Below are 18,433 nucleotides of genomic sequence, written 5' to 3'. Positions count from 1 at the left end.
TTTTTTTTATTTTAGTATGTATGAGATCATTCATCAATATTACCTATTCCCCACAACTGTGTGGCAGATTGTAATATCTATCAATAAATAAATCTATCAAATTATGGAGATTAAATATTTATAAAAGTTGCTTTACTTGATTTATCATTAACGAAATTATAGATTAATTTTTAAGTCTATTTGTTCAATGTAAACTAGTCTATTTGTTCATGTAAACCTGTTTCTACTAACACCAGTTCAATATATCTTGAAGCAATCGTTCATTTTTGATTCGTATTAATGTATCAATCACAGAAGAAAGGAGTTAAGATGGTACGGGTCAGGGTAACTACTGAAGGAACTATTCTTATAAAGTTTGCCGCACCTTCAAAAGCCCACACCGCGATGGTGAACGCTAACAGCGAAATAAAATTGTAAAATATTGTAGGAAGATAGTCCGGATGGCGGTCACCAGAAATACGAAATATCAAAAAAAATACTCATTGGTAACCAACGTTTCGCCCCACTTTTCAGGGCTTCATCAGGGCTAATTGAGAATAAGATAAAAAACTTAAAATATGAAAAAAGAATTAGAACATAAATAGAAAGAGTGTGAGAATTGTTACTATAGATGAATATAAACCTAATTTTTATTCATCTATATTTATATTTGTTCAACTTATTTTGTTTTTTTTTATACAACTTTTAACACTCTTTCTATTTATATTCTGATTGTTTTGTCATATTTTACAATGTTTTTATCTTGTTCTCGTTTGGCGCTGACGAAGCTATGCAAAATGGAGGGAAACGTTGGGTACCAATAAATAGTTGTTTTTAAATATTTCATTCCTGCACTGACCGACTACTACTATTAATCTTCTGTAATTGTAAAAGGTTTTAGCAATGTTTAATCTAGAAAATAAAAATAAAATAAAAATGCCACTGATATGTTTTCAAGTTATTTTTTATAAATAATTTAAAAAATCTAACATAAACAAGCAAATATTAATTAGTAATAGTGTGAAAATAAATAATAAATGATAAAATAAAGAATTAACATATTATTAAAAATTATAAATCTTCATTTTCAAGATTTTTTGATGATGGACTTCAAATATAGGGCGTAATCCCGTTAGTCATAGAAAATATAGTGGAATTTCTATAGAAATATCTACTATTAGAAATTTATTATTTAAAAATTATTATGGGATTACCTCATGTAAATAAATTATTAATTTATAGATAATATTGATTTTTAATACTCATTTGTAACAGCGAAAATTTAGATTTATAGATAAAAATAATAAATTTTCCCGGAAAATTTTCGAATAATAGTTGACCGTATGAAGTAGATTGTAGAAAGATTATCCGAGTGGTGGTCAATAAAGGTATTAAAATAGTAGAAGAAAACTATTTATTGTTAATCAACGTATCTCGTTGGTTTAAGACAGCCCTGATGAAGCCCTACAACTAGGTGACAATAGAGATGACAGTTATCATCTCTGTTTCCATCTGACAGCCCTGACGAAGCCCTACAACTAGGTGACAATAGAGATGACAGTTATCATCTCTGTTTCCACATGACAGCCCTGACGAAGCCCTGCAAAGTGGGACGAAACGTAGGTTAACAATAAATAGTTTTCTTCTACTATTTTGATACCTTTAATGACCGTTCCCCAGACTATCTTCCTACAATCTGTAGAATTTTAATTTGTCAAAAAAAACATTTATTTTTTGGAAGTGGATATTCTAACTATTAGTTGAAAAGTCCTCAATTCAATTTTATCATAATTAGGAAAAGATTACCAATTTCCAAGTTCATCCCCCACCAGTCTCCCTACTAAGTGGTTTTAACTATGTCGCTTCATTTGAAGCCAGTCCTGAATCTTAGGCTCATTTAAATGGCAAGCTGTCAATACATCGAACGATAGACTTAGTTATTCCCCTCTGTCAGCCGGTACGTCTTCATTCATAATAACCATCATCCTTGAATACAATAAAAGTTGATGGATTATAAAAATTTAGATGATTAAAGGTATACAAAACAATGTTATTGTCCTTGAATATAATAAGTAGAATTTTTTTAATATTACCAAGTTATTATATATATATTAACAAAAAAGCCTATACAGCAGACATAGTGCAGTTATGTAATCATAATAAAATATCAATAAATTATTATTATAATGAATGTTTTTAAAACTTTAACACAGTCCTGACGAAACATGATGATGACACACGTATACGGGCAGTAAATAATGATCCTACTACTGCATCACGAACACTGTAGTCACATATAACATCCCTTGAAGAATGGTGTCACAACTGGAGAATCTAAGTAAATCCTATCATATTATCTTTACTCTCCGTCGTAAACCTCAACTCTCAGTAACTTGTGTTGCTTTGATGACTTCAAGGTTCATTAAATCTAGAAGACAAATCCAGCAATGAGATGGGCTGTGTATCAAATGACTGATTCAATCATCAAACTATATTGTAAATAGATATTACATTGAGTTTAGACCAGGTACTTTCTATGATAATCCTAAGAAAAACAAATAATTATGCAAATTCGTTTTTCTAAGCCCACTCCGGTATAACACGAGCTAGTAAAAATTTGCATATTATTTTATTAAAAAGATCCGTGAGCCTTGAGCATGTTGAGAACGATTAAATACTCTTGAAGTTATTTACGAGGCTGGGATACGCGGGGGGAGGGGGGGGGGGCAGTTTTATTGGCTTAAATATTTGTAACAGATGGTGTCAGGGCATCCGTGGTTAGAAAAACTCACGTTATCCCTAAGGTCATCAAGAATTTTATTCCTAACAGTCTCTTTTCACAAGTTAGAGGTATTTATATATAAGTATCGGCGGGCATTCTCCAGGGAAATAAATAATATTCCGGATCCAGCTCCTGCCCTACTAAACAATAAATATCAAGGACTAAATACTTCTTTTAGGTAAACCTTCATGCCAAATATATATTATATAAGTATGTAGCAAAGAAAGATAAACTGATAGAGAGAGTAGGTATTAGAACATTGGAATATTAGTATGCTTTTTAGATTACAGTAACAAATGTAACTCCCCCCTCTGATCAACCTATAACCCGTGGTACGGTAGGGTCTTCAGAAAACACCTGTTTCCTCAAAGCTACCTAAAAATCAGCTGTCCTATAGCTCACTTGAGAATAATTGTCCAACTACGACTCTCCGGTAAATATGCAATTACTCTAAGTGTCGGTCCACGCAAATATACTTTGGACTCACAGAAGCTTTGTCTAAGCTTGTGATGGAACAACCTTGGAGGATTGTTTCCATTTTTGACAAATCGCGTATCACCGAATCCGATACATGCCGAAATTATGAATTTCTGTCTATATCCTCAGTATTGTATCTTAAATTCTTTTTTATATATGTATCACAAACCCTTTTGCTTAGAGCCGGATACCTATCGTCCCAATGGCAGATATAGTTTTTATTATTTAATATTATTAAATATGAAGTGACGTTTTTGTTTTATTCTAATGAATGTAGAAAGCCCAGCTTGGATATATTGTTTGTTATTATTTTATATAAACGATCTTTAGCTCATCATTTTTGTAAAATTTCTACAATTGATTATTTATTTTATGTACTTCACAGGCCAACTCTATTTGAACGGGGATTGCCCCATAAACAAATAAATAAATTATTATTATAAACTCCCCTCACCCAACCCGATATACGACTATATTGGCGGATTGGTTTTGTATTAATTATAATTAAATAGCAACATAATTGTGCCAATCAAAGTGATTAAAGAAAAAAACTTTGGACCACGTTACACCCACAATAAAAAAGAAATATATAATGATAAACATTTTTATTATATTTATATATATTTAATTTTTATACATACATATATATTAGATATAATTGTAACGTTTCAGCTAATTCATTAACAACTTTTTCAACAATCTCATGAAAGTATTTTTTGGGATTCTTAAAAAGAAAAAAACCAGAGTTTTCTTGCTCAATCTCATCTATTGGGTGATTTTTCTTCGAGACTTTTATTTAAATTAACAGCATAAACAATTCCTTTTTTATTAATTAAATATGAATCCCATTATTAAAACAAACAACTATAATAAAGTTGTTCGCAATAAAATCATAATATTTTTAAATAAACATTAAAAACTGTTTAAAAAACTCTGTTTGTTAAGAACTCAATAACGGACTCCTGTACGTTTCTGAGAGGTCAATGTGCATAGAAAAACATCACCTTCATCGTGAATTGCCTTATATTATATCAAGAAAAAAAAAGCTCATAAACAGACAAGAAATAAACATGACGCTGAGAATCTACGGTTGTTATCAGGTATTGATTAGAATTGGCTTTGATTAGGTTTTAGAATTATAACGGATAATCTGAAACTGCTTGCTACGATATTTATAGATATTGGCTCCAAAAATGCTGTAAAGCAATGTCAAACTGCTCAGAAGAAAGCTGTTCATATTTCGCATTACAAGAGCACCGCTATCCTCGACAAGTTGCATAGGGCAATGTGGAGACTCGTTATCAGTAGAAGATAAGAAGAGCTCAAAGAGATGCCGCGCCATTACCACAGTTGTCCGACAAACAGAGAGTATTAGTCGACCCAAATAGAGTTGAGAGTTGGCTCAGAGATTTATGTCGAACCGGCAAGGGGCTAATGCCGCTCTCTCGGCTACGGCTCCGCTCGCTATGACAAAGAGACTGTTTATAAATTTTCTTCAGGATAATTATTGCCTTTGCTGAGACAGGATATATTTACCGTAAAATAAGCCAGCTCACTAAGAGATGATTCTCGACAACGTTATACCCGAGCCTTTGTGTTACCCGAGGTATAGATAGCTTTCCTAGTTCCTCTAAGCTATTGTGTTCAATTTCTCAAGTTCGCGCTACGTCTGTAAACTGATTAATGTCTCAGAGAAGTTCTAGGTCGACGTCATCGCCTCCCATAACTCTAATGTACGTTCTTTTTAGGATATTCATTGTCTATTTAAGAATAAATAAATTGTTAGTAATGTTTTCAATGACTACTCCTATTAATACCCAAAACAGCGTTGATAATAATTAGATTAAATCATTGATTTTGCATTTTTTAAAAACTATTACGATATTCCAAAGTAAAACATCGATGTCACTCACAGATTACTTTAAAAATAACGATTTTTATTTCTTTATCTACTATAAAATTAATTTAGATAGGCACTTTTACAAATAAGAAAGTCAATGATTTTATTTTTGCATAAATATGCAACAAAAATATAGAAATATTTAACATAAAAAAATTCAAATGAAAAATGTTATGAAAAACTATTTAATTTTTTTTAAAGGACCTTTAAAAAATAAAAAATAAAAATGTATTGAATTATTATGGCTATTTAAATTACCCATCATCATCTTTTTCATGAATAAATTTACAAGCGAGTGAGTTCTTCAAAGTTTTCGAACAAAAATTCTTAATGATTGTCTTGCAAAATCGATTTATTAGATCATTCTATATCCACAGACTAACAGGTTCATAAGGTACTTGAATGCAATAAAATCGCTAGGACTAAGCTCATAAATTTCGTTGGGACTAAAAATAAAGTACCAAGTGTACAAACAAGTATAGATTAAAATATTTACGTAGAGGGAAATATATAAAAAACTAAAATAAAATAGAAAATTTGGGCTAAATTATGTTAATACGATGAAAGATTTTAATATATGTAAAATTAAATTCGTTAAAAATATTACTAGTGAAGCATAAACAAGTACATAGAAGTTATAGAAAAAAATAAATAAGTTCCATCCAAAATTATAATAACTTGTGAAGAGTCCCGCCGCAAACATGGTTTTAACCACGCTCTCTTTTCACATCCCTCTTTCTCTAATATTCTCTTGAAATATTACTAATTTATTTAATACTTAAAGTATTATTTATTTTTAAGCCCATCTAACTTCATAAATCGTTGTAAAGTTTATTATAGCCTTAATCAAAATTTTCTATTGATATAATTTACAAAAAAATCAAACTTTTTTGTGAACAGAATTAATACTGTGTTTCTATAATCTATTCACACAACCAAACCAAATTTGAGAATATTTTTACTTTTAATACAATTTATAATATTTTTATAAATTGATTGCTTTCGATCTTTTTGACAGATGAAGGAGAGGAACACCCCTAGTACCTAATGAGCTGAAGATCATTTTCTGAACTTGTCTTTTGGTAATAAAATGGTATTCTTGGTCTGATTTTGCAACAATTGTTGAAAATAAAGTGCTCATAAATTTAACATTAACTTGTTGTTCAGACCAGTTTTTGTTCCATTCCCTCAATTTGATAAATCCTAAACTCACCTTAACTACCTATGTTTTCCCATTCAGTGAGTGTCTCTGCAGAGCCTAAATCCAAAAACTGATAGAATATCGATGACTATCGATATGTAATGGAACTATTATTGTTACCTTCTGTTCTTGGTTACCTTCGGTTTTTTGTTACCTTTAGTTCTTTGTTACAACTATCAGTAACATTACTGTGACATTTTGTGAGTCTGTAGTTTGTAAATATCATATTCATAATTGAGTTCTATGTTGTACTATTGATACGTTATATAAAGTTTGTATTAGACAATAAAAGTTTTTATTTATCTATCTTTCACCTGTATTCATTATCTTTCTTCGTATATCATTTATCAACACAATATTTAAAAACCCAAATCAATTATCCGTAGAACCCAGGTTATTATGAACAAAGTGTTATGATATCCTAGGACAACTAGGCTCTACCACTCACATAAAAATTTATCTTTTTAAATCTATATTTATTTATTTCCTTGATCCCGGCTACCCAATGTTTTCTTCTTATGTACTCAACTGGTTAATTGTTTCGCACATTTACACCTCTTGAAAATAATTAATACTTCTTGGATCTTGAGGATCAAAGAAAAATACAATAATAAACAGTAAATACACGTCTCTCACAACTATAACTGGACAATGTAAATGATTAAATAAAATCTCCACATTTAGTGCATACCAACCAACACATGGATAACAACCAAAGTAAAACAATTATTCTCGATTTTAATTATTTTCTTTTTTTATATCAAATTATAGGCATAAGTAAAAGTTGTTTCTTTAGTCTAGCCTGAATACATGGTATAAATGAATACTTAATACAACAATACTTATCGCCCTTAATTGTATTAGTAATTGCTCGTATTATAATTTTTCAATAATAATTATTATTAAATAATGAAAAAAATAATGTTATAACTTTTAGGTCCAGAGGAAAGCGTATGCTGTACAGGATAACCAGAAGATATTACAGACCTACTTAAATTATTTCTTATGTATTTTTTTGTAAAAAGATCTTATTTAGAAGACCTCTCAGGTCCTTTCATAAATTGTCAAACACCGCAGTGGGAAGAGATTCCTTTCAGTTAAGATAGCTTTGTTTCGATCCCATTCGTCTCCGAATAGCGGGCATTCTTTTCATTTTTCTTTGTTACCCATCCAACACGGACCGACTATGCAAGATATTTCAAGATGTTTCTGCTCTTCCAATATCTCGATCAGAAATGTATATTTATACGTCATACCGAATGCGGCTTTATAGGGAACGGTTTTTTAATCAGAATACCACGGCCGGACATCGGTTTCATTAAAAAAAAAATAGCCTCTTTATGTTTTTATTTTTTAAGGGTTTTATTTATGTTGAATATTTGGAAAAAGTGTCTGTTCTTCTACGATGGATATGGTATGTACACAGGAGCGGAAAGCCATACGAAACTGAAATTACATATTTGTGGTTGGTACATTACATAAGGCTGGTACATACATTTAACAATATTTTCGAAAACATCGAAAGTGGTTGAAGTGTTACTTTGTAGAATCGATTTTTCTCATTTCTTTTTATTTTCTCAAAAACAGCTACAATGGTTTTGATTTAACTTTCTACATCAAAGCAACCTTTAATATCAGTTAGATGTCATCTTCATTAAACCAGTATGATGCCGCATTCTTAAATGCCCGCCCCATTGCCGAATAAAAAACATCTAAAGCACATTTAATTTTGTTTATAAGAAATAATCAACCATCTGCCACAGTTAGAACCAATATAAAATGTTTATATATGAACTATGAATGATTTCCGTAATTAACAAAAGGAGAAATCGGATATATTTGAAAATACTTGAACTCTTTTGATCTCATTCCATGGTACACAGATTTCTTGTATTTTGTTAAATTGCTATATTTACGGCAGGAACAAAGTTGGTAATCGTTTTTTACCCATCAAGAAACCCTTGATTACGAAAGAAATATTTTTTTTTTAATTATGAAAACATTTAATAATTATTGTTTTTCCATGGTAGTTATAATAATAGTCAGATTTAACTTTTGTGTACCATATGAAATATATAGCAAGACATTGTCATCTTGAATAGTAAAGAAATATTATTCAAGATGATATTTATAAAGGTTAATATCATCTTAAGATGGCAAGTGAAAATTGTGTGATGCACGCATCTGATTTTTTTTTTTTTTTATTGCTTCTCAAGGAAGTTCTGAAAATATAAAAGAAATACCCCAGCCACAGTTGTACGTTTCGAGTGGCCTAGAGTTGAGTGGGCGGTTGTGGTTCTTTAGGCGACAATGCGTGGGATAATGAGCGTGTAAGGAGGATTTCACGGACAGCTGGCAATGTGTGGGGATTCCACTACTCAACTCCCGGCTACCGTAGACCCCCTTCCTTTGAGGCCTCTCCTATTATATATATCAGTGTCAATTATACTAATGGCCACTTCCACGGTACAAATAGGCTATTCAGCTCCTGGTTGAGCCACTATTAGCCGACCATATTAAAAAGGTGTGAAAATATTCGATTCCAGCTTCCAATTACCCACTCTCCCATCAAACTATCGCTTCTAATTATGGTGATTGAGAGTGATTTTTCTAAGATTATTGGTTAAAAATAATGATTCTTAATTAAAGTCTACCTAACTACATTATCCAATCTTTTCACTGGGTACACCATTAACCATTTACATATCCTTGTTTGTTTACAAATATATGTGCAGGATATTTCAGGATTAAGAGCTTACTGAAAATATAAAGTAAGAATCTCAAAACAAGAAAAACGTTCTCTAAGAACGTTTTTCCGTTACCACATCATTTAGGATATATTTACGTCTTAAGATTTTTATTGTCATGAATTATTCAGGTTATAATAAATAAATTTGTGTTCTAGCTACTTTATTAATGATATATAAACAGAAACTTGCGAAACAAAAATATATATTCAGTACCGTTCGGCCAGTGCTGTGGAAGAAAGGGTTCGAGACTATCTTAATGCATAAGATAATCACTTTGAAGAATATTTATTATGTATGCTTGTATCTTGTTTATATTTCATTAATAAATAAGTTGGAACAGATTATTCCATTAATATTTATTTACTATAAATATAAATTTATTTATTATAACCTAAATAATTTATAACAATGAAAATTTGTAGACCTCTTTAGATCTTCTAAATGAAGCGTTAACGAACATATTTTAATTAATTCATTTTTTCTGTTAGGTCACCCTGAAACACCCTGCATGTATATATTAAAGAAAAACATTTTTAAAAACTGACCCATTACAGCCCATAATAGTCATGTTTTCACTTATTTGGTAGTGAAGCACTATTTTTTTATCAATGGTTTCATAAAATTAAGAACGGGATATAAGCCCCTGGGTAGAATTGGGCATTACTATATTACTTTTTCGATTTTGAGTCAAAAGTACGTGAGAACTGAATACCAAGAGTAATCACCTACTTAACAATCATCATAACCATTGTAATAAATTACATTTAACTTGAAAATGATGAGTAATGTCGTAATAGAAAATTTTTAATAATTTTGTAAACAAGTCTATTTATTTTCAAATACCATTTACTTAAATATTTGGAGTAAAAAGTACATGAATACTGAGTACAAAGTAAAAATTGAGTAGTTATTTCATCTAATGAAATTGTTTAATTTAGGTATTCCCCGGAGTAAAAATTGGGAGATATTACCCAAATTAATTATTATACTGGTAAGCTGGTTTAAATTAAGGAATTAATGATAGTTTGCTGGTAATAATGGAGTGGACTGTATTTAAATAACTTGATATAATGGTTTTAAAATGAAATAACATCTATTCTCTTTAAAGTTTTCTGACACAATTAGCTGTAGAGTTTGGGCAAAGTGATTACAATATATGTTAGTTGGTTAATTATAAATTGGGTTTTATTACATTAATTGATGAACATTACATTTTTACTTGTTTTATTATATGGAGCTTGAAGGTTGGTTCTGATGTGAATGTGATTATGGAAGTAGAGTTCTCTCTTCTCATCCTCCTGCCGCCGCCACCTCTCTCGCCTTAGTAGTTAAGGTTTACTCCCTCATCATTATGAGAAGAGACCTTATTGAAGAGTTCTGAACTCTTCTTCTCCTGTACAGGTCAGGATGGCTTCTTTACTAGTGCTAACCCCTTTGTTTTGGGGAACAAGATGGCTGCCCAGGCTTCTTACCGCATATCTTTGCCACTAGATGAGATCATGAATTTCTTTTCAGAAGTGAGGGGGCGCCTTACTTAAACAAACCGCCCACCTAAATTAAGCTAGGCTAATTTATAATACACAAGATGTGGGGTACATGTAAACAGGACTTGATTTTAAAGGTTTCAAGCTTAGAGGTTTTTCAAAATAAAAGTAATCTAACTAGCATAAACAGAATGTTTTGTGAAAATGTTTATGCAAGAGCAATGCAGAAAGATAAATGAAACAACTTTGAATATATAATTATCAAACATAATAATTAACTTTATCTATAGAAATAAATTCTATAAATAACTCATGTATAAAAAATAGGAAGTAGTATATGTTGCTAAATAAATGCACACCCTATGTGTATATAACAAAGCAAATTCAAAGTAAATAACTAACTAGTAATTAGAATAAAACTACAGAATAAAGTTTCACCTCTTAAAAACCTGTGGTGAAATCAGAAGTTTATAACCTATGTAATAACAGCAATAATGTTAATAATTAATTTTATATTAACAACAAAAAATTACAAAACAAATACCAAGACAAACGCTAATGTCAACCAAAGTTTCAGTCCCTTTGCAAAAACTTATGGTCATCTATCAGGAGGTTTTCTGGGTTCTGGTATCACATGCAGTGATGTTATAGTCAAACGTAATGCATTTGACAGTTCTTCTAAATGTTCCGATTCTACCTGAAGCTGGATCTGCTCTGCATGGTTGAGTTCCAAAAACTCCGGCTGATGCTTTTGCGCCGCCCACCAAGATAATTCCAACCTTGTCCAGTAGTAGCAGGGGTGTAAGTTCCTTTGTCAAAATCATTTTCATACAGAAGGAGATGAAGCTCAGTTTTGCACTGTGACAAAACATGTTTTCGGGATTTTGGTCATTAGAAGGTTGTTGTGAGAGCATACTATTAAGGGGTGGTCCCCATGGCAGTTAAGATTTGCAGATAGCGGTACCCCCTCTTCTGAATTGGGGGTAGCAGTTGTAAATAGTAATTGAAGTTGTGAAGACTTCATTTGAGTTGTTGAAGGAGTCTCTTGGATGGACTGAATATCTGAATAAGTAACCAGAGGTGACGTAACAGCTGGTGTTATTGCTACTGAAATAGTCTGTTGAGACTGCCTAGCTAGTGGAAGTGAACTTCGTTGAGGATATGGATGAATGTTGAGGAACTGGAGAGTCATTTTGTGTTCGAATATTTTCATGTTCATTTCTGATGGGTGTAGTGTTGCGAGGGATAATCTCATCAATTTCCGAAATTCTGAACATGTTCCATGTTGGTTTGCCCACTGGTTAGAACAGGAGTGGTCATAGTGATCTGAGGTGGTATTGTTGAAATGTCTGATGATTCTGTCCTGATTGCAGTAGGCAGAGTGAAATTATCCACATTGTCTCTGCAAAGATGACCTTTAAACTCACTTCTTCCATTGCCATTAGGTATTCCATTTTTGGATGCTAACATGTTATCTGTTTGTACTTTGTTCTTGGAGCTAGTAGGTTTAACTTTTGGTTGTTTATACTCCGAAGTATACAGCATATATGGAGTCACTTGATCGCCAATTCGAATTTCTCTATTCAAAGATGGATGTCTCACAGTTTGTCCCCATTGGTGATCCTTGTATTTGACAAACTCAGCACTGGTAGCTACGCCCGTAGCTGTAACATGTGGCAAATCCATTTGCTCATCTTGTTGAGAATATGCAACTGGTAAAGTATTCACCTTAGGAGTACTGGGTGCTGTAAGTGGCCTTGGTGAAACAGTTTCCTGAGGATGGGTGTATACAGATGGGTCTGTGTCACAATGAGGTGTGTTGGTAGACATTGCCGATCTTGGAGACATCTGAGAAGATAACTGCAGTAAAGGAGCTCTAAACTGATGACTGATGCTTTGTGAATGAAATTTTGAATGTTGGGTCAGTGTATCATTGGCTACCTCAACATCAAAAGGCCTAGACAAGCCTTGCTGAAAACTCTGCTGTGCTCCTGTTAATTCAAGATGTGATAACACATTTGAGATGAAGTATTAGGGTCAGCTGGCATTAGTTGACTCTCAGAAGAATATTGCTTATGACAAGAGAGCCACGGCTGATATTGTTGGTGAATGGTGCTACTACTATAGCCTCCATAATTTTCTTTGGAACTAGCATACAGCCTGCTTTGAGATTGGTGTTGCTGATTTTCTTTATACATTGTTCCTATATTTTGATGAATCATAGGATTTGTTGTGCCTTGTTTACTAACAGGATAAATCTGACTTGATTCTTGGTTATCTGGTTTCTGTTGTTTAGGATTATTCTTAGCTTGGAGATTCTCTGATAGTTGAATCCAAGGACAAATCTGAGCTGCTTGCTTGAAATCTCTTATTTTGAGCAAGAAGGATCTTGCCAAAATGATTTCATCTCTGCATGCGTCATACATGTCTTGCATGTTTTGACTGGGAAGGTTACCAATAGTTACAACTAGCATGGCGTCATACTCATCCCACTTTTCCTGAAATGTCTGCCAATCAGACTGGGAAGCTTCTAAATGAGCTTCGAATAAGGTAGCTCTCTGAAGACCAGCAAGAGCTTTTTCTCCGGCTTTTGCGCAGCCAATAATGTTCCGATGTAAACACTTGAGTTTCTTTTCAAGTGTTGTAATTTGAACTCCACAATTCGGTCTGGAATCTAATGGTCTGGTTGCCATAATATTCATGTGATAGACCAACCAGGCAAAGGGGAGCGAAGCGAGACAAGAGTGAGAGGGAACAAGAGAAAAAAGAATGTTAAGCGAACCAGGCATTGATAGAATTGATAAGAACCTATGATTAATTAAATCATGTAAAATAATTGTCAACAGACAATGAAGAGTGAGAAAATGTTAAACAACTTTGAACGTCAAATGAGTGGGTGACGTTTAAATACAGCTCAAGAGTCCTGATGCCTCTTTTAAGCTGGATCAGTGATAGGTAATCTCAGTTAATTTGTGATTGCAGGGGTATGTAGGAAAACCCAAGTCTTACTGTCACAAGATGTGCTTGGTTTGATGTACCACGTCTTAGGATGTTGCTACCTCTGTGTAGAGTGAACGAGTCGCTCGTGAACGCCAGGGATAAAGGCGGTTCTGAACTGAAGTTAATGCATGGCTAGTATCACATGCAATCTGTGCACCGAATTTCTGTTATCTAGTGCCTGTTTTTTTAAGTGATGAGTAATGATGAGAGTAGTGATAAGTGATTGTAAACAATACTTGTTTAATGTATTCATTTACCAACAATGAAATTATTAATGATGTAAAATATCAATGATTAATAAATAATTTTTAAGAATGAATTAAATGCCTGGTTCCTTTTTGTGTACATATTACAAGAAGACACAATAATTATGGTTATTTATACAACTAACCTGATTAAATAGATTCAAAATTTGTGAGTAAAACACATGCTACTTAAAAAAAGGTAGTAAAAAATTGTTGTTGTTTTTATAATGCTGATAATTGGCATTCACTATGAGCCTGAATTTAAATTAATAAATCGTTAATAATGATTGCAATTGATTGCTTGAAGTTTGTAACTCAGTGAACCTTTAACTATAGTTTAATTATATAACCTTAAATCACAAACAATGAGTTGGCTATGTTCATATGAATTAAACTTGGTTTTAATGAATCTTTCCATAACTAATTTTTTAAGGTAATTCAAATTTGATAATCAGTTACAACTTTATGTGCATTGTTCACCTAGTTTGTTAAAGTTAATGGTATAAACATAGCTGAAATTATCATATCCAATGGTTTGTCAGGAACATATTAATTGATAAGAACACAGTCACTTCTTACATAATTTTGTCACAAAGGAGAAACAAACCTTTGAAGTTTATACATGATAACATTTTGAGAAAAAATTGAATGCTTTACTATGAAAACAATTATTGTAACAAACTAAGCTTTACAGAACAGATTCTAACAAACCTTTATTAAGTTATAACTCATTTGAATTTATTATGACATATCCATGGCCCGGATGACCACTGTGTTTAGTTGTGAAATATCAAAGGCACGGAGGACCACTTGTTTAATTTAGGTATTCCCTGGAGTAAAAATTGGGGGATATTACCCAAATTAATTATTATACTGGTAAGCTGGTTTAAATTAAGGAATTACTGATAGTTTGCTGGTAATAATGGAGTGGACTGTATATAAATAACTTGATACAATGGTTTTAAAATGAAATAACATCTATTCTCTTTAAAGTTTTCAGACACAATTAGCTGTAGAGTTTGGGCAAAGTGATTACAATATATGTTAGTTGGTTAGTTATAAATTGGGTTTTATTACATTAATTGATGAACATTACATTTTTACTTGTTTTATTATATGGAGCTTGAAGGTTGGTTCTGATGTGAATGTGATTATGGAAGTAGAGTTCTCTCTTCTCATTCTCCTGCCGCCGCCGCCTCTCTCGCTGGAGTCTAAGGTTTACTCCCTCATCATTATGAGAAGAGACCTTATTGAAGAGTTCTGAACTCTTCTTATCCTGTACAGGTCAGGATGGCTTCTTTACTGGTACTAAGCCCTTTGTTTTGGGGACCAAGATGGCTGCCCAGGCTTCTTACTGCATATCTTTGCCACTAGATGGCATCATGAATTTCTTTTCAGAAGTGAGAGGGCGCCTTACTTAAATAAAAATGAATAACTAATATCTAATTTTAAAAAAATATTTTGTTTAGTTAAAATACGTGTAGTGAGGTGTACTCAAAATACTAATTGATGAGCACGATAACATTACTTTTATTCAACTACTTAACTTTTTATTTTTTTTTTTATTATTTTTTTTTTTCCAGTACTGAATACGAAGTACGAATAGTACGACTATTGGATCACTCGGTACCTTTTAAACTGGTAATATTAACTGTGTATAAATTTACTGCAAAGAAAAAAAAAAGAAAAAACAAACCTGAATTGATTACAAGAAGTGTGAAACAACGATACTAATAATTTAATAGTATTGCAAGATTATGCGTGCAAGAAATGGCTACTGAAGGGAAGATTACTTTCAGTTCCTTACTACTGAAGTATACCTGTGCTGTAAATGAAAAAAAAAAATTGTTTTAGTATCGAAACTTTTCACTGGCATTTTACTCTTTATACCTACTTCGAGGAACGGATGCGGTGGTCAACGCATGTGTTTGTCTCCAGTAACATTAATTTAAATAAAATTTTCAGAGATTGTGCGAGTTGGCACCTTTATAGTCCCGGATCAATTGCATCAAATCCATTTTGCTTATGCAAAAATATTTTCTTTCCAATACCTCCATATTTCGAAAATAGCATGCCCGATCGGCCCAAAGTTGGGGGTAAAATTAAGATTTATCCAATATAAATCGTCATGTAGATATTATTCTCAAAGGAAAAAGTATTGACTTTGAAATATAGAGTACCCAAAAGGAATATAAAGAAAAAGAATGTTTTTGAGAACAAACAATTATCACAAAATAAAATAAGCGGGTAAGATAATAAACAAAATAAAACATTGTAGTAACAAGATTATCAATGTCTTCAGCGGAAATAGTTGACGTTAGCAAAGAGAGTGTTTGAAATGCGTTTGCCACTGTCGAAATTATTATCAACATTTTAATTTCTCTTGTATATTTCTTTCAACTCAATTTTTATTTATAATTAATTTAATGTTTCCTTGTTTTACATTTGTTTTAGTGACAAACCCATTTGAAATCTCTCGCCATATGATCAATTACTAACAATTAATTAATAATGAAGAACTTGTGTGTTTTTTTGCTATCCAAAAAACTAAATGTTTATGTTTATAATAATTGTGAACGTGTTGTTTTGAGTTCAAGTATGAACATTGTTGTTTTGATAATAAAGACCTAAAGATTCATCTTTATTATTATACAATAGAAACACGCAGGAAAACATAAATAATGAGAAATTATATTGACACATAAGAAGAAGAAATCTAGCGTAAGAGAATAAAAATAAGAGAATGTAAAATATTAGAAAATCTAGGATAATTTTTCAACTGAAGTTTACAACCACCAACCGGAAGTTAAACATTTTTTCTATCCCTGCTCTTTCGCGCCATTACGACTTTATTTATCATTACGATTTTATTTATCATTATTTACCATTACGACTTTATTTATCATTACTACCTTGTTTAACAAAAATCAAACTAACATCAATGGAGCAATGTTACCACCCAAGTAGCCAAGTAACCCACTTCTACGGTACCCATATAAATTTTTCTGACCGAGAATTCTTTCGAGATGTCTCTGTGCTAAAGTATTAATTTTATTTATTTTTCAAATGATGTAAAGGTTTTTTCGGAGTTACGAGGTATTACAGCTTAACCGATGATTTGGAATTCGAAGTCAGGAGTTAATAAAATGCTAGAGTTTCAAATTCATAGACGCACAACATAAATAACAGAACAAACGTGCCTGCAGATGTTACTGTCGACCACAAAGAAGTTGAGGAAGCTAACATAAAAGGACAGAGCACAATACAGTAGCCTGTAGGTGGTGATGTGGTTTCCCAGTGGCCCTGTCAAAACGGGCGGGCTACCCGGAATCATGGCAACAACTGATTTACTGCCCCCGAGGACTCAGTGCAATGGTCGCAGTCCATCCTCATTACTCTTCCTCGGGACACCTGTCACCCCCCTCGTACTCATCCTTTCTCACTATCTCAATATTTATCCTTTCTGTGCCACTTTTCAGGGCCCTGATGGAGAAATATCGGACGTGTGTCAATGGTGTCCCTCTGGAGTAAGTGATAGGCTGGAATGTAAGCATAACGGTTGTAGGATTCACCTCTTTTAAACTATAGGTTTTTCTTTTTCAAGGCTTATATTTCGAAGACTAGATTCAACTTGTTCTAATGGTATTCAAAACAGGCGTGCTGATTGGACGGTATAAATTAGGCTTTGAAACGGACCTTGCATCGATTTATTGTTTACGAGCTGTGTTTCTAATAAATAAATATTATTAGAAAATAGGACATATTTGATTATTACAAATGAATTTTGATTAGTATTAAAAAAATTATATATTCAAAGTTAAAATCCAGTAACTTTCTTTTTCAGAATATCAAAATATTTTTTTCTTGAAATTATCTTTTATTAATCACCTACTTGAAAATAGACTTTTCATGATGTGAAACAGTTAGCATTCCGCATTGTCCAAATTCCGGAAATGAAAAAATTCAAAGTTTAATTTTTGTCTAATTTTTAATTTAAATTACCTTAAATTTTAAAAGAAAAATATTTTTACTTTGATGGAAAAAAAAAAATTGTATATCTGTGACTTGTAACAAGTAATAAGAATTAAATAACAAATTTTGGAAACGAGAATAGGAAATGTTGATGTGGTATTAAAAACAAAACAATAGTATCAGATTTCAGATAATATTGTTTTTGCATGTGACCGTGAACCGTAAATTTGTAAGCAGCAGATAAATTACTATTTTTGATAGTAAAATATTTATGATAATATATTTGCAATTAAATTAAATGAAAAAAAAAAATCATTATTCTGGAACCAAGTCCCCTAAGAACAAAAACAATGAACATGCGATGATTGTTTATGGTCTAGCTTTTGATTTCAAAATATAAGATATAATATCAAATAATAATATAAAATATAAGATCTAAAAATAAATTTTCTATTTAATCGGAAATTGAAATTAAAGGTGGTTAAGAAATAGCTGATAATTCAAAGAAATTTAGGCTTATTGAAAGAGGGATTAAGGCTAGAAATAGGCAATAAATTACAAAAGGCAGAAGCAGTTCTAGGAGATGGAGCATTAAGCATTGACTGGTTGGGTTCTGGTGTTCAAGGAGTGAATAAAGGAACGC

This window comes from Halyomorpha halys, unplaced genomic scaffold, assembly GCF_000696795.3.
Source record: "Halyomorpha halys isolate HHAL.00 unplaced genomic scaffold, Hhal_1.1 Scaffold151.1, whole genome shotgun sequence".
NCBI lineage: Eukaryota > Metazoa > Arthropoda > Insecta > Hemiptera > Pentatomidae > Halyomorpha > Halyomorpha halys.
This window is presented reverse-complemented; position numbering follows the sequence as displayed.